This window comes from Mauremys mutica, chromosome 6 (assembly GCF_020497125.1).
Source record: "Mauremys mutica isolate MM-2020 ecotype Southern chromosome 6, ASM2049712v1, whole genome shotgun sequence".
NCBI lineage: Eukaryota > Metazoa > Chordata > Testudines > Geoemydidae > Mauremys > Mauremys mutica.
Window position 1 is genome coordinate 72341728 of NC_059077.1, and position 18377 is coordinate 72360104.

At 40.3% G+C, this 18377-nt stretch overlaps 1 protein-coding gene across 5 annotated transcripts in view; it reads left to right on the forward strand.

The window, feature by feature from the left end:
- Nucleotides 1–18377, forward strand: part of PRR16 (proline rich 16) — a 228399-nt gene that overhangs the window by 116177 nt on the left and 93845 nt on the right. Inside the window, exon 1 of one of the 5 annotated variants that reach the window (XR_006580129.1) lies at nt 3131–3202. The exons of the other annotated variants lie outside the window; for them this stretch is intronic. The gene's annotated coding sequence lies outside the window, so the exon portion shown is untranslated. Of the gene's footprint in view, nt 1–3130; nt 3203–18377 lie in introns of those variants that run through there. 5 annotated transcript variants of the gene reach the window in all.

The window sequence follows — 18377 nt, forward strand, 5'->3', positions numbered from 1 at the left end:
TAGGGTCCCCCAAATCCCAGGAAGGTATCTAACCACTAGGATATTGCTTACTGCAGTTAGTAGATTCCTGTTGACTTCAATAGGAGTTGGATTAGACCTGTATTTATTTATTAAACTATATCTGTCCCTTACTATAAGTGTATGCATAACTAACATTTACAAAATTCACATTAACCGATAACATTAAAATCTTTCCCATGTCACCTGTCAGGATTCTAGCCATTCACCTCCTCAATTCAGTTTGGAAAATAGGGCATGTAAATTATGAACTGAATATAAACACACTTGGGATTTGTTGAACCAAAGAAGAGAACAGGGTCTAGAATATAGAATACTTCACTGAAAAGGCTTTATGACCTACCTTATCACCTTCTCTATTTAATAAAGGGTCTTGCTTATTGTCTCTCTTTGTCTGAAGAGAGGTTCTCTATCTACAATAGGAATCTCTCCAGCTTCTTTTTAGTCACTGTAAAATAATTTTCTTACACAAGGAAAAATTATCTTTTTTAGTTTCTATAGTGAAATCAGTCTACGGAATAGTTTAGTGATTTAAAAGAAAACCCAACAGCTTTCCCTAAGTAATCCTTCCAGATGCTATCACTCACCTTTTCTTATCATCCTGGTTTTATTTCCTCCTCAGCCCTAGTGCAAATGGGTTGTGATTTTTGTCATCTCATAAGCAACAAACATATATTTCTGTTTATTTTAAGGGGCGTTTTAACTATGGTTCCAGAATTTTTTTTCTGTTTCTGTGACTCCCAAGGTTTTGCACTCTTCGCATGCATATGTATATATGTGAACACACACACACACAACAGAAAACAATCAAACTACTTCTCCTACAGGCTGGAAAGGAAGAGGAAAGAAGTATTGTTTCCAGTGCTTAATTTTTGCCAGGGCTGTAGGCTTTCTGTATCAGTTATGAATGTAAAAAAATTGCTTGAGCTCCAGCACCTAATTGTTTGAGCCACGGCATCTCTTTCATTGCAAATTAAGCACTGATTGTTTCCAATTTTTAAATGCTAAGAAGTGTTAACATACTACCTGGAGGAGGGCTATAGTAATACCTAGATAGAGAAATATTGAGTATGTTGTATGAGAAATAGATCATTTATTTGGGAAAGCCATGATTCACTTTAGCTGAGAATTGCGTTTGCAGTTCTTAGCAGCAAGGCAACCCCTGCAGTTCAAGTTTATGATCAACTCCAAGCATTAAATTATTCTTTACATTGAGCTCTTTCCCTCTGTGATAATGCATATAATATATATATAGTGCAATATATATTATAGCACTAACTACAATACCTACCCATAATGGAAAGTAGGCATTTACTATACTTCACTGCAATTTTTAGCTGTGCATGTGGAGATTATAGCCATGCTTTTTGATAGTGAATAGATTAGGGCCCCACCATACTAGGTACTGCACAAACAAATCACACAAGACAGTCCTTGAGAGTTCCAGAGAGTTCACAATTTAAGATGTAGACAAAATGCAACAGGTGAATAAATGGACAAAGGGGAGCATGGTGAGAGGACAAATAACTTTTAGTCACAGTGACCTGTGACACAAATCAGATATTCCTGTATTTGGCTAGCTTTCTGTATAACTTGCTTGTACTGGATAGAAAGTTGAAAAAGACTTCCAACAGGCCCAGATAACAGCCCAGTTGTGCTCTGCATGGTGACAATCTGAGAGATCAATAGAAAACACCAGAAGTGTGAATGGAAGTTGCTATAACTGGTGTCAGGTGTGCTGTGGTTCAGGGCAGCATTGGAGATGCTTCCTCTGCTAGGCCCTATAGACTCTAACATCTGGTAGGTCACAGTGCACAATCTGCTACAAGCCACCAACGACCACACCCATCATAGGTCCTCTCGGCCCCTGCCAATTGGCCACTCCTCACTAACCAGCTGACCTCCCAACTGCTCAAAACTTCGCCCTTCCTCCTGACCTGTCATCTTCTAGTCAGGAGACAGAAGAGCAGCATGCTCACTGCCTAGCGGTTTAGCAGATTCAACATGTATGGCTGCTCATCAGGTTTGTCATACTGTTACAAAAACATATTTCTTGGACTCCCCATTGAAAACAAGGTAGAGGATCAAGGTTTGAAGCATCCTTGGTGGGTTTTCTGTCCATCTTCCTATATGAAGCCAGAGATAATGCCTGTACAGTTGCACCTCCCTTTACATTGACAGTACAGTGGTTTTCAACCTGTGGTCCGCAGACTCCTGGAGGTCCGCAGACTATGTCAAAGATTTCCAAAGGGGTCCGTACCTCCATTTTAAAATTTTTAGGGGTCTGCAAATGAAAAAAAAAAGACTGAAAAACAGTAGCATAGTATAAGTTTAGTATCTATACTAGCTACAGTTCCTTTGTCAAATTTAATATTTGATTTAGCCATTCCCCTGATATTTAGCTCCTATGAATGGCCTGATCAATACTAAAAGGACAGTGTCACATTTGGTAACATAAAAAAGTAATCTACTATTATGTGTTACAAGGAGGGGGTAATAAAAACAAGATAAAAAATGATACTGTAGCCTGGGCAAGTTACTAATGGCAGTCTGAGTATGTGAGCTCAGACATTCACCTAGCTCGGAGGGAGAGATGTGTGTGTTTGTGTTAGCATTTGTGGGGAAATATAATGCAGATATTTGTCATATTTTGTGACATTTTGCACCACTTTTCTTGTTTGTTCCACTTTTAACATTGCTGAGCCTTAGATAAATAAATTGAAATTGATGCTTGTGAAAACAGGTATAACTGTCTTCTTATTTACAAGTTCTGTTTTACCACTGACTGTACTACTGTTTCTAGTAGAAACAGAATATTCTTTTTGTGGGTTTTTTTGGACTACTTCATTTTGCATCATAATTACTTTACATTGTTTACATTCAATCAGATTGGTATTTAATTGTATTATTTAATGATATGGTATTAATATTTTGGCATTAATGAGTATTTAATAGCAGCACTTAATGGAATAGCATGGTTTGCCATTAAAGACATACTGATTTATATTAAAATAACCCTTAACTCTAAATTCTGTTTTTTCATGTGTGATATCCAACTAAAAATAATCTTGTGTATGATGTCTGTATTTAGATTGGTGGCAAGTGACTTATTGAGCTATAAAGCATCTCAGACATAAACCAAAGAAAGTCTTCTCTTACAAATGAGTCAGAATCTTTTTTTAAGGTATGTTTTTCTTCAGGAATTTCAGAGATTATATTTTGTTTCTTTAGATGTGAAGCACTTGCATTTGAATAGATTAATATATAGTCTCTCCTTTTTTAGTCTACAGGAATGTGTTAAATCTATATGAACTGAAAAATCTATATTTTCAATGTATCAGACCCTTAGTGTTTGAAATATATTTTTGTTAAAAGAGAAAATCTTGCATCTAAAACTCTAGTGCTGAAGTGCTAAAATATGGATGACAGCTTTAAAGTGTCTACTTATACAGTAATTTATATTTCACTAATGGCACACAAGGAGCATAAAAGAATACATTTATTTGCTCAACGCCACTGATTGTCATATAAGTCACTAAAAAGCAAATTTATTGTGAAACATTAATGTATGCATCTTGTTTTGAGGCATTAAAACCATTTTATTCTTGCCAATTATATTCTATTGGGTAATCAGGCTATATTTTCATTTGAAATAGACAAAGCCAAGATAATTTGTACAGCACTGCCCCATTTGGCAATAGGCACCAAAAGTCCTATTCTTCTTTGTCTATACTACAAAATTAGGTCGATTTTATTTAAGTCAACATTGAGCCTCTGATTCTGCATGTCCCCACTATGCACATTGTGTCGGCAGAGCGCATCCTCACTAGCAGGGCATCAATCAACTCATGGAGTGCTGCACTGTGGGTAGCTATCCCACAGTGCATGGAGCTGAGTGGAATGTTTGGTTGGGCTTGCAGTGCCTCCTGGGACTAAAACATTTGCGTCGGTGGCATGTCATTAGCTTCCCATGATGCACTTACCTACCTTCCTCCCTCCCACCCTGAAATCGACGGCAAACAAACCAAGCCTTTTTTGCACCTTTTGTTATAAGCCTGGGTTATCCATGCGGACACCATAGCACAAAAAGCATGGACCCCACTCAGCTGTACACTGTTGTTGTGATCATTACAAACACCTCGCGCCTTAACCTGCAGTATTTGCTCAGCCGAAGCAGGAGCTTCCAGCCCTGCTTGGAAGCCATGGAGCGAAGCTATTTGCAGATGCTGGTGACAGTTATGCATCATCTTGGCATGGTGGAGCGCCACTTCTGGGCCCAGGAAATAAGCTCTGACTGGTGGGACTGCATAGTTATGTAGCTATGGGATGATGAGCATTGGCTGCAGAACTTTCGAATGCGTAAGGCTACTTTCATGGAACTGTGCGAAGAGCTTTCCACAGCCCTGAAGTGCAGCGATACTAAAATGAGAGCTGCTCTGATAGTTCAGTAGCAAGTGGCAATAGCTCTGTAAGCTTGCAACGCCAGACTGCTGCTGGTCAGTGGGGAATCAATTTGGAGTAGGTAAATCTACCGGGGCGGGGGGGGGGTGTCTGCTGTGATCCAAGTTGCCAGGGCAATCAATAGACTTCTGCTAAGAAGGGTAGTGACACTGGGAAACGTGCAGGACAGAGTGGATGGTTTTGCCACGATGGGGTTCCCTAACTGTGGTGGGGTGATAAACAGAACACATATCCCTATCTTGGCACCAGACCACCTTGCCAAAGAGTACATAAACCAAAAGGGGTACTTCTCAATGGTGTTGCAAGTGCTGGTGAATCACAGGGATGGTCATCAACATCAACGTGGGATGGTGCACATCTCTTTAGGAACTCCAGTCTGTTCAGAAAGCTGCAAGCAGGAACTTTCTTTTCAGACTGCAAAATAACTGTTGATGATGTTGAAATGCCAATCGTGATCCTGGGAGAGCCAGCCTACTCCTTGCTCCCATGGCTCATGAAGCCATACACAGGCAGCCTGGACAGCAGTAAGGAGCAGTTCAACCATAGGATGAGCAAGTGCAGAATGGTGGTGTAATGTGCCTTTGGAGGGTTAAAAGCCTGCTGGTGTAGTTTACTTACTAGGTTAGACCTCAGTAAAAGCAATATCCCCATTGTTGTTGCTGCGTTCTGTAGTCTCCATAATATCTGTGAAACAAAGGGAAAAAAGTTTCCGGCAGGGTGGGGGGTTGTGGCAGATCGCCTGGCAGCCAATTTTGAGCAGCTAGACATCAGGGCAATAACAAGAGCACATTGAGGTGCGCTGCATCTCCATGAGGCTTTGAAAACTAGGTTTATCAATGACCCACAGTAATGTAAAAAGAACAGGAGTACTTGTGGCACCTTATAAACTAACAAATTTATTTCAGCATAAGCTTTCGTGGGCTACAGCTCACTTCTTCAGATGCATAGAATGGAACACTTACCAAGCTGTCCCCTTCATTGAGTGTACTCCTCTGTAAACTACACCCCTGCTAACCACAGTGTGCTGAATGAATAAATGAATAAAGAGCCTTTTCTCCTCAATCCATTCATTATTATAATGCTCACAAACACTGAGAGACAGCAAAGAAAAGTAAGATCACCTGGGGCAAAAGGGCTGATAACACTGAGCCGGGGGAGAAACAAGGACAGCTTGGTTACAATTGCCCTGCAATAACAATCAAAGGTGTGGGAATGGGCACCTTCTGGTATTTAATGGTATTCTGAAATAAGGAAGGCAGCTATTCCCAGAAACCTTCTGCAAAGGATTGCAAAGTACCTCTATGAAAGCTTCCTAGAGATCTCAAGGAAGGATTCTTGGGCCAGCCCCAGGCACATAGTCTTTTTCAGAGAGCACCCTCTGCATAGCTGGAGTGGCTGTTGATAACTACTATCCCAATATTTTTATTCAGATTCAATATTAAAAATAATAGCATGTAACCCGTATAGTTTGATTAAAAATGTGTACTCACCAGTGGTGCCTTCCCCGGCACCACCCTCTGCCGACAAATGATCCTGTGAGGGGATGGGCTCCAGATTTTAAAAAGTTCTTGGCTGTCAGGGAGAATGGATCCTCCGCTTGCCTGCTGCACATTCTCCTTCTCCTCCTCCCCATCAACAGTGTCCTCCTCATTGTTGCCCAAGGGTGCCTGGGGCTCCTGGGAGGTATCCACGGAGCGTTTTGGCGTAGTGGTGGGGTCGCTGCCTAGAATTGCATGCAGCTTCTAGAAGCAACATGTCTGTGGCTCAGAACCAGAGTGACTGTTCACCTCCCTTGTCTTCTGTAATACTTGCCGAAGCGCCTTTATTTTCACACGGCACAGCTGTGTCTCCCTGGTGTAGCCCTTCTCCCCCATGCCCTGCGCAATTTTGGCATAGATGTTAGCGTTTCTTCTGCTGGTTCGGAGCTCTGCTTGCACAGACACTTCTCCCCACACAGCAGTAAGATCAACTACCTCCTGGAGCGCGTTTACGGCCTTGACTATCCATGGTCAGCTGTGTTGATGATCTCTCCTCGCCAATCAAACAGGAAATGAAAATTCAAAAGGTCTTTAGCAGGGGGGCGGCTGTTTCCTGTATACCTGGCTGAAGTGCAGTGGAGTTGAAAGCGCTCTTCAGAGCAGTCACAGCAGAGCACTGTGGGAATCTTCCTGGAGGCCAATTCATTCGAATCACACAGCGCAGTGTCTACACCAGGGGATGGCAACTTATGGCACGTGTGCCAAAGACTGCGGCAATTTGGTGGCGGGTCTTTCGCTCCCTCTTCAGCTTGCATGTTGCTGGCTGCCTACCCTTGGACTAGATGAACTATTGAGGTCCCTTCCAGCTCTACATTTCTATGATTCTGTGTTGAATAGGCTATGAATGCATAGGGAGAATTCTAAAAGCTGTGGCTAGACTGAATTAATATTAGCCCTCTCCTGAAATAATTTACTTAGTGAGTCATAAGTGTGGTCCAGACTAATGCCAGATTTGGCAGTAGCTCAGTGCCAACAACCTAACAACCTATCATAGTTCATTTTAAGAAGTAAAGGATGTGGAATCTAGACCATGTTGGGAAAAAAAAAAAGAAAACCAAGCAAACGTGTCAAGCTAAGACTGGTATATTGACCTTTAGTTTTGTATTCCTTTGCTTTTATGTGCATGCAACATTCTTTCATAATATTTGATTTTATTGATTTTTTTCCCCCATATAACATTGCATTCCTAAAACCAAATACTTTTATTAATATTAGTGTATAGAATATTCACAAATACCAGTTTCAGCCATATGGAAACATTTTCTTTCCCCAAGCCTGCATCTATAAAGAACCCAAACAAACACACTTTCTTTCATTCTGTGACTATTTGTTAAACTCTTTAAATATGTTGTGATGCAGGATGAGCCATAGTAGTGCCCTGTGGAGTAAATAATTCCTAAAATCAACCAACAGTATATCATCAAAATCATATGCTCCATTCTGCAGTATGCCCATTTTCCTCTCCTGAACAGTCAATCTATTATTATTTTTTATTTATTTAATATTTAAATAAACAGTCGGTCCTCAATTCACAGGATTTTTTTTGCACAGTTTCAGTTATGCGTGGTCAGTGAATTGTGATGCTTTATTTTTGTACACTGCATGGATTCACTTTTACATGGTGTAGCACGGTTGCCGGGATGCGCAGATCAGTGATGTAGCCAGAACGGGACACTTGGGTGGGCCCTGACTTCGGGTGGATGGGCAGTGATGGAGGTGGGGGAGTGGAGGCTGGAGGGATGGGGCTGGAGGGATCAGGGCCGCCTCCCCTCCCCCCATCCAGCCGGCCTTGTGGGGGGTGATGGACACTGGCTGGGGCCCTTCCGGCCCCAGGCATGCACCTTGGGAGTGGGGTCAGAGCACGGGGTTTGCGGGCAAGCCTCTGCACCCTGACCCCATTCCCTGGGTGTGCTTCTAGCATGTGAGGGGGCCCTGGCTAGAGTATCCATCGCCTTCCCATAAGGCCAGCTGGAGGGAGTGAGGGGAGGTGACCCCAATCCCTCCTGCCCCGTACCTTCTGCTTCCCCTTCCCCGCCCCCATCATTGCCCACCCACCAGAAGTTGGGGTCCACCCATATGTCCCGACCAGGTTATGCCACTGCTCCACACTCCCGAGCCTCTCCAGACACCCCAGATGAATCCTGGGAGTGCTGACTTCAACAAAATCAGCATTATCATCCTATCAAATTCATCCTCAACATCAGTAAATGTTAGTAGCAAGTTTAAATTTCATTAAATTTAAACATATATTGGATAAATTAGGGAGGTCATCCTGTGAGTCTGGAAACTAAACCCTTATTTCCCATAGACCCTTGGTATCTTTTTACGTGATTTCTATTTGCTCAGTGTTTTTTCAAGAATGTAACCACCATGTAAATTGATGCCTGATCGTATTTGTATTACTATAGCCAGCAGTGGCTCCAGGCATCAGCACACCAAGTGCGTGCCTGGGGCAGCAAGCCGCAGGGGGCGCCCTCCTGATCGCCATGAGGGCGGCAGTCAGGCTGCCTTTGGCAGCGTGCCTGCGGGAGGTCCCCGGTCCCGCAGATTAGGCGGCAATTCGGTGACGGGTACGCCAAAGCCGCAGGACCGCGGACCTCCCGCAGGCACGCCGCCGAATCCGCGTTACCAGTGGACCTCCCGCAGGCACGCTGCTTGGGGCGGCAAAAAAGCTAGAGCCGCCCCTGACTATAGCACCTAGGAGTTCTAGTCATGGACTGGGACTTCATTGTGCTAGGTGCTCTACAAAGAGACAAAAAAGACAGTTCCTGCCCCCAAAGGGCTTGCAATGTAAGAACTAGACAGTATGGTCAATATTATGGCATCTCCAGTGTGGGTGCACAAAAGAGCAGAGAATGAGGGAAACCTACTTCTACCTCATGCTATTGCAGTGCAAGAGGTAGTCATAATAGGGTGGCAAATGGGCTTACTGGGAGGAAAGATATGTGACTGAGCAACTTTTTAAGATTCGTAGGCTGAAGGTATTGTATAAATTCTTCATCATTATTATTTTATTCCTAAGGAAGATTCATTAGCCTATTGAGTGAACAAGGGCTCTTTTTCAGGCTAACATGTTACCAAGGCCTGGTCTACACTGGGGGGGGGGGCGGGTCGAACTAAGGTACTACCTTAGTTCGAACTGCCTACCTGTCCAGACGCCGCGGGATCGAAGTCCGCGGCTCCCCCGTCGACTCCGCCACCGCCGTTCGCGGTGGTGGAGTTCCGGAGTCGACGGGAGCTCGTTCGGAGTTCGAACTATCGCGTCTAGATTAGACGCGATAGTTCGAACTCCGAGAAGTCGAACTCTACGCGTCGACCCGGCGGGTAAGTATAGACCTACCCCAAGGGAATAAATATTTTAGTAATACCAGAAAAAGAGAGTGAGTTCATAGATTTGATGTTGCATCAGAACTCATGTTTTCGTTCTTTGTTTGTTTTTATTTTATTTTACTTCTGTGAAACCAGAAGAGAAGCAGTAGTTTTGTCTAAGCATTGCTTTAAATTTTAGGATGTGTTCAAATTCAGAATTAAAAGTCAAACTTGATGGATTGTACAGATATTTGGGGGTTGTAGAGTAAACCCATGTGAATTAAAAGAAAGGATTTGTTTGTAAGAATCTCTGCCAAGCTATAACTCATTTTGCATAGCATTGCTATAACCATCTTATTAACAGGTTTCACTGTGGCTCAGCAGATAACTCTTATGCCTCTATCCCATCAGATTGTAAATTCATGTCTCATATAAGGATTTGAACTGATATTCTGCACCTCAGTAAAAGGGGGAAGAATCTCATTGGGGACAGGCTGGATAGAGTAGTCAGGAGGGAGTTAAATTATTTTTTTTAAAAAGAAGAGGGTTAAAAGAGAGACTATATCAGCACAAAAATGAAGATGTCAAACAAAATTAATCAAGGATCAAAAGAACATGAAAAGAAGACATTCTTGAATTGCTTAGACACTAATGCTAGGAGTCTGGGTAGCAAATGAGGTATTGGAATTTTTCATTATTAGCATAAATTCGACCTAGTTGGTATCATTGAAACCTGGTGGAATGATTCCTCCAATTGAAATGTTTAAATCAATAGTTATAGCCTGTTTAGGAAGCAGCAGTGGGACAAAAGGGATGGGGGAATGGCATTCTACATAAAAAATGGCATTACCTGTTTCTGAGTCACTGATAACTCGGAAGAAAATAATCTTGAATGCTTACTGATTGATGTCCTAACAGATAAAGTATAAGATGGGGTACTAGTTGGCATCTGCTACAGACCACCAAATCACACTAGGGAAGAGAATGAGCGCCTCCTTATGCACCTATCTATAATGTGTTAGGAAAATGTGTTATCATGTGAGACTTCAATTTGAGTGACATATGTTGGAGGTCTGATGCTGCCAGTACTAAATCATCCTTGGAATTTCTAAACATTATTTATAGTTGACAATTTTTTAACTCAAAAAGCTCTGCAGCCAACATGGGGGAATTCTGTATTAGACCTTGTCCAAACAGAAAGAGAGGAATGGATCACAGAACTAAAAGTTAATGTCAGCTGAGGTACAAGTGATAATGACTTGATCAAATGTATAATGTGCAGGCAGAATAAAGTTCAGATCAGCAATATAGATGCTTAATGCTTTAAAAGAGCCAGTTTCACAAAGCTGAAAACTATTATGAGCCAAATCAGCTGGGAGGAAGAGCTTAATCAGAAAAAAGTTTGATAATTGGGAATCATTTAAGAACACTTTACTAGATGCCCAAAAAGCCACAATCCCACAATTAAGAAAGAAGGCTGTGCTGGTGGAAAAAAAAATCTGTTTTAGAGGGGAGGTGAAAGCAGCTATAAATAATAAAGGTATGACAAATGGAGGAAAGGGAAAGTTAATAGTAATTAATATAAATCAAAAGTTACAAATTGTAGAAAATTGATAAGGAAAGCCAAGGGATACAAGGAGATAGCTGTATCCAGCAGAGTTAAGGACAACAAGAAAGAGTTTTTAAAATATATTAGGAACAGAAAGAATCCTGACAATGGCATTGGTCCATTACCTGATGGAAATGGTAGAATTATCAATGATAATGCAAAAAGGCAGAATTGTTCAGTAAACATTTCTATTCTGTTTTTGGGAAAAACAGATGATGCTGTCTCATAATATATAGTGATGATAATATTCTTTCCATTCTACTAGTATCTGTGGAGGATGTTAAACAAAAGTTACTAAGGTTAGACATTTGTAAGTCAGCTGGTCCAGATAACTTGCATCCAAGAGTTCTAAAAGTGCTGACTGAAGAGTTTGCTTCACCATTAATGTTGATTTTCAATAAGTTTTGAGCAGTGGGGAAGTTACAGAAGACTGGAGAAAAGCTAATATGCCCATTTTAAAAAAGGGCATACAAAATGACCCAGGTAGTTATAGGCCTGTCAGCCTGACATTGATTCTGGGGAAGATAATGCAGCAGCAGATTCAGGACTCGATTAATAAGATTAAAGAGGGTAATGTAATTAATGCAAATCAGCACTGATTTATGGAAAGTAGATTCTATCAAGCAAACTTATCTATCTTTGATGAGATTACAACTTTGGCTGATAAAAGTAATAGTGTTGATATAATATCCATAGACATCTGTAAGGTGTTTGACTTGGTGCAGCCCGACATTTTGATTAAAAAACTAGAACAATATAAAATTAACATGGTAAACATTAAATGGTTAAAAATCTGGCTAACTGATAGGTCTCAAAACATAACTGTAAATGGGGAATTCTTCATCAGGCAAGTCTGTTTCCAGTGGAGTCCTGCAGGGATCGTTTCTTGGCCCTATGCTATTTAACTTCTTTATCAGTGACCTGAAAGAAAACACACACTCATCACTGATAATCAGCTGAACATGAGCTCCCAGTGGGACACTATGGCTAAAGAGCTTATGTGATCCTGGGATACATAAAGAGGGGAATCTTGAGTAGAAGTAGAGAGGTTATTTTATTCTCTGTATTTGGCACTGGTATGACCTCCTCTGGAATACTGCGTCCAGTTCTGGTCCCCACAGTACAAGAAAGATATTAAAAAATGGGAAAGGGTGCAGAGAAGAGCACCAAGAATGATTAAAAGATTAGAAAACATGCCTTATAGTGGGGTGGGCAAACTTTTTGGCCCGACGGCCACATTGGGGTTGAAAAACTGTATGGAGGGCCAGGTAGGGAAGGCTGTGCCCTATCTGCCCCCTCCCTATCCCCGACCCATCCAACCCACCCTACTCCTTGTCCCCTAACTGCCCCCTCCTGGGTCCCCCTGCCCCCTAACCGCCCCCCCGGGACTCCCACGTCTATCCAACCACCCCCTGCTTCTTGGCCCCTGACTGCCGCCTCCCAAGACTCCCGCCTCAGCCATCCCGGGACCTCACCCCTTATCCAACCCCCCTGCTCCCAGTCCCCTGGCTGATCACCCGGGACTCCCACGCTTATGCAACCCCTCTGTTCCCCATCCCCGACCGCCCCGCACAAACCTCCACCCCATCCAACTGCCCCCTGCTCCCTGTCCCCTGACTGCCATCCGGGACCCCCTGCCCCTTATCCAACCCCATAGCTCCCTTACCATGCCGCTCAGAACAGCATGTTTGGCAGCCGTGCCGCCCAGCTGGAACTAGACACGCTGCTGCTCTGCTCCGCAGGATCATACTGTGCAGAGTGCTGCCCGCGTGGCTGCGGGGGAGGGGGGACAGCAGAGGAGGGGCCAGGGGCTAGCCTCTCTGATGGGGAGCTCAGGGGCCAGGCAGGATGGTTCTGTGGGCCGGATGTGGCCTGCTGGCCGTAGTTTGCCCATCTCTGCCTTATAGTGATAGACTCAAGTAGTTCAAGTAGGTTAAGAGGTGGGTTGATTACAGTCTATAAGTACCTACACAAGGAACAGATATTTAAAAGTGGGCTCTTCAGTCGAACAGAGAAAGGTGTAACACAATCCAATGGCTGAAAGTTGAAGCTAAACAAATTTAGACTGGAAATAAGGTGTAAATTTTTAACAGTGAGAGTAGCTAACTATCGGAACGAATTTACTAATGCTGGTGGATTCTGCATCATTGACCATTTTTAAATCAAGATTGGATGTTTTTGTGAAAGATCTGCTCTAGGAATTGTTTTGGACAAGTTCTATGGCCTGTGTTATACAGGGGGTCAGACTAGCATGATCATATTGTCTCTTCTGGACTTAGATTCACAGGTTCTATTCAATGCTAACACTAGTACAGTGCAAGAAGTGATGCTGCATTGTTAAAATGTGCTTTATGGAAAAGGGATGTCTATACTTACATATCACCTCAAGCTTAGAGACAGTGACAGATTTTCTCCCCTATTACTATTAAATCTCTGAATCCAAAGGGCTAGAATGTAGTCTCCAGAGAGAAGATGCATCAACCATTAAACTGATTCTACATTTGGACTTGACACAAAAGGGTGTTTAAACGGTAGTGTTGAACAAGTGGAATTAAACATCCTAGAGCACTTTTAGGAGATAACCAAAGTGTCCTGGCTACCTCTGTCCAAATAAGTGATTTTCAGTTTGGTGCCTGTTCTGAAAAATGGAGGGCGGGGGGATCACTTTGGGTCTATTGAAAAACAAAAACATTTCAAAACTTTTAGTGAACCAAATAAAAAAAAATTGGGATTGAACTAAATGCTTTGTCTCCCAAAACAAAATATATTGTTTAGTTTTCAAGCTTTTTTAAATGTTTATTTTTAATGAAATTGAAATATATTTCTTACAAATAATTTTGAGTAAAAATTTAAATATTTGACTTTGGAAAGGTCAAAACATTTTGATTTTTTCAGAGTATTTGTTTTTTTTAAATAAAGCCCCCCCAAACAGCAAATTCAACATGAATTGGTAAAAGGTTTTGGTTAATCCAAATCTGCATTTTTTGGCAAAAACGGTTTTGGAAGAAACATTTTGCACTGCTTAGTCCTGGCTAATGTACTTGTCAATTAATTAAGAATCTAATATCGTAGATTGTGACTAGACTATCAGCTAATTCATAATGTTCCTTGACTACAAAGTAACTTCAGTGTACTCATTTATGTATTTATGAGTATTTACCTATTCCTCAGAAAACTCATTGAGCTACATTCAATACTGAAGGGATTATACAGAGCTACATTAATTTATATTCTAAAATTTTTAATCTCTCTATTTTATGTATTTCTAAGGTGCCACCTTGGTATCTAAATACCTTGCAAGACATTTTTTGTTTGTTTTGAATGGGGATTCAATTTTTTTTTTAAGGGAAAAAAATCAACATACAGGAATCTGAGTCAACACAGTGAACTTTAATTGTTTGGATGCATATATTTCAATATATTTCTACATGCAGATTACATAAATACATTTCATGACTGGGGACTAAATCTAATATTTACCTGAACTCTTATGATGTAAATTTATGCATATCGTTATTAAGAATTTTTTATCACACGAAGCCATATTTAGCTATTTCAAAAATATGCAGAAAGCATTTTCAAACAAAGTACAATAAATGTTCAAAAACCATGTTTCAATGCTAAATATTGGCTGTTTTACAGCATTTTTATTTGAAAAAATACAAGAAGTGGTGAAACCACATGGACTAATCAAATTTCAGTTCGAAGCTATTTACGAAAAAAACCAAAACCTTTTTGTTGGTTTTCAGGAAAAAAACGCTATAATAGACAGCAGGTTCTTTTAAACTTATTACAATACATATGTGACTAGAGGAGTGTTGTTTGATATATATGTTCTCTAAACCAAAAAGTGAAACCTTCACAAACTGATAAGGAAAAGTCAAATTCAAAAAGCTTTCTGCATTCATAGTTCTATAGGTTTTACATGTTTCTGTGACTTATAAATAGCCAAATTTATTTTTATTTTGAACAGTTTTTTAATATGGGAAATGTGATCCTCAGTTGGTACTTTTTATTTTGAGTTTGGGACTAGAGTGAACTTTTCTTTCCAGGTTTTAAATACTTGGAAAATATGACTTTCTCTTGCCAACACACAGACTCTGGCCAGAGGAGGGGGCCCCACTGAATCTGAGAAGAGGGCTAGTGTTGATGAGGAACCTGATGCCCCCTCCCCCGTTTCCCTCCCATCTTTGCAGATGAGGGAAGAGCTGTATGTGAGACAATATGACCCCGGATTTTTTTTTAAACAAAATTACTTTTAGAACCTGCTGCAAGATTATCTGATGTACTGTGCTGTAACCTCCCAACCCAGCAAGACTCTCTGTTCTTTATCCACCCCTAGGTAGGACAGGCACCGATTTTCCCTTTGCATTTCTACCTAATTCCTCAGTGGACTTTCTGCCACCAGGTCTTGCGCCAAGGTTTAAACTGGGATAAACCAATGTAACACCAGACTGAATCTGTCTCAGTGCTTATAATAAATTTTGGAAAGAAAAATATCTTCTGCTGATCTACTGTGATTATCCAAATAACCCCTGAAATCAGAATTTAATCTTTCTTAAATTGTGATTTTGTTCTGAAATGCTGATTTTTCTGAGTTTTGAGTGCATCGTCCCCATAACCATTCTCATAGGTACAGTTTTCTTATATTAAAACCCTTTTCATTTGTACTACAACTTTAGAGTACTTTGAATTGTGAACCGTGGTATTAGCTAAAATCTCTGCATTAGGTAGGTAGAGACTCTACCTTTATAAATGGTAAAACTGGAAATACTGAAACAGTGGTTTTCAACCTTTTATCCATTTGCAGACCCCTACAAATTCTGAAGGGAGGTGTGGACCCCTGCAGACCACAGCTGGAAAACCACTGGGCTAAAATAAGTGTCTGGGGGGAAAAAAAGAGGGAGAATGTAAATCCATATTATTTTTCATTGGTGGGTGGATAGAATCACTCTGAAGATAATAATTAAACACTGCAGTTTGGCATTGTTCAGTAGCAGTGTTCAAGAGAGACTGGTTTGCGAAGAAGCTGAAACACACATTGTTGTGTCTTTGGCTCAAGTCAGTGCTACTCTAATACTGAGTATGAAACATAATTAACTTATGGAACACATTGCCATGGGTTATTATTGAGGCAATTTGCATAACAGATTCAATATTTAGGGCCACATTTTTTACAAGAATAGCCTTTATTCAAAAATATTATGCAGTTTTTTGCCCACATTTGTATGTGCAATTTGGTTTGCTAGGTAGACAGTTGACTAGCAATTTGTTTGCAACCATTTGATTTGTGCAAACAAATTTGTTAATTGCACATGCAAATATAGATGCAGCTGATGCAAAATTTTGCATGCAAACCTCCATTCTAAAAAAATTGCTTTTATTTCCTTGTCTGCAGTTACACTAGCTAATATAAAAACATTGCAATTTAGTAGTCCTCATGCTTCAAAGATATAAGTTTGTCACCAGCTAAGTCCAGGAAGAAATTGTCCCCAATGAAATATTATGGCAGTTGTATGGTTTCCTCTGAATTGCCATATATTGGTCACTCAGAGACAGGACAAACAATGGATAACCTATTGGGTTGTTTCCAGATGGTCATTCAGATGTTCTTCTATTAATCCCTTACTTTCATGACCTCTACCATTCATTCAAACTATAGCTACTCTATGATGAACAGAATGAGAAAAACAAATATGATGATTTCTTCACATTATGGAAGTTCAAGCTGGTTCCAATTAACATGAACTTAATTATATGAAAATTGCTGATTTCCCCTAAAACTAAATTCTTTTGACTGCAAGTTATATTGCAAATGTTATGGAAATTTACTCATGACATGTTTTAATGCGCATTCTCTCTCTTCCTTTTTCCAGTACTTAAAAGCCTTGGAAAGTGTGTGTGGTTTGTTTGTTTGTTTGTTTTTGTAATTTGTAAATCTTCTGTTGTTGTTCAGAATATGTTGTGCCAGATTCATGTGCTATTCTTGGAAAGAGTAATTGAGAAACACTTAATTAGCATTGCTGTCCAAAGAAGTACAGGGCACACATGCTATTTCAAATGCATACATTGATTTTTTTTAGCCTTACGTTTTGACAACTATTTAAGCTTGGTGCAAATCCTAGAACTGGGGAGATGGAAGATTGAAAACCTTATCAAGGTTGCCTTCTTAAATGTTGCGATACACAGCTTAATATACAGTTTTGCTTTTGGTCTGGTAACACATGGAGAACTACTTAAAAAATCATTGCATTAGTAAGTTCCCTGAGGGAGGATAAAAACAACTTTAGTATTATTAGGCCAAATGTCATGCAAATCAGGTTAATCCTTTATATTTCCTAGAAATTAATGACTCAGTATCATTTTTTCATATATGATAAGACTTGAATATTCCACACAGGATCTGGAGTGAGAATTTTTTGTTTTTTACACTGAATGACAACTTTGGTATTTTAGTTGGGCTTTTAAAACAGCAGTTTTTGATGACAAACATCCTTTAAGCCTGTATTTCTAGGCTACATCCGTTTCTCATAGCCAGGGGGCTATTACACTGCTGCTGTTAGATTTCTGCTTAGTTTGATGCTTATTTTAAAAAAACAACAACAACAAGCTCTCATTTTTTGTGGTTGCAGCTAGAATCACATTGTTCATTATGATGTAAACTCTTGCTATATTCTTTAATGCTTCATGACTTTTTGTTTTTGTTGTTAAAAGGCTTCCCTAGCAGACTCTATTCCGAAGGGTAGACAGAGAAATTTGCCTGTGTCATATGGGGCATTAAAGAGGCAGATCAGATGACTCCTTGTATTGTATGACTTGCCAATATCAAACCTTTTCCTTTAGGATGGTGAATAGGCTTTTTTCCAGCTTCACTTCACTGAACATCTATTTATCTCGGAATGGTAATGCTAAGTTTTCAGGCCTTATTAGGTCTCTGGGATCTAAGCATATTTTTTAAATTTCTATTTTTAAAGTTATGAATAAGCTGCTAATGCAAGGTGGAGGACTATTTCCAAATATTTGAGACCATCTCTGTATGTGACACAGCAAATGGTATATTTCTGAATCCACGTATTTATCAGGGGTAACTGTGGAGTCTTTGTGTATATGATGTGCTCCATAGAACTGTGCTAGTTTCCTGAAGATGTCTGGATGCTGTGCCATTAATTCTTCTCTTGTGATAGCAGCATCATTATATGCTGTTCTTGTTATTTCAATAAAGATAAACTCAGAGTAAGTTTCCCTACATGATAGTGCTGTTTTAGAAATCTTAGTAATGAAAAATATAGACTGATCTTGCCCTTGGCTGCTGTTGTTATGACAAGCAATCCCGATCTGTTCTCTTCATTATTTACCACTCCCCCAATTTTTGTGTCATCTGCAAACTTTATCAATGATAATTTTATGTTTTCTTCAGATAATTAATAAAAATGTTACAGTGT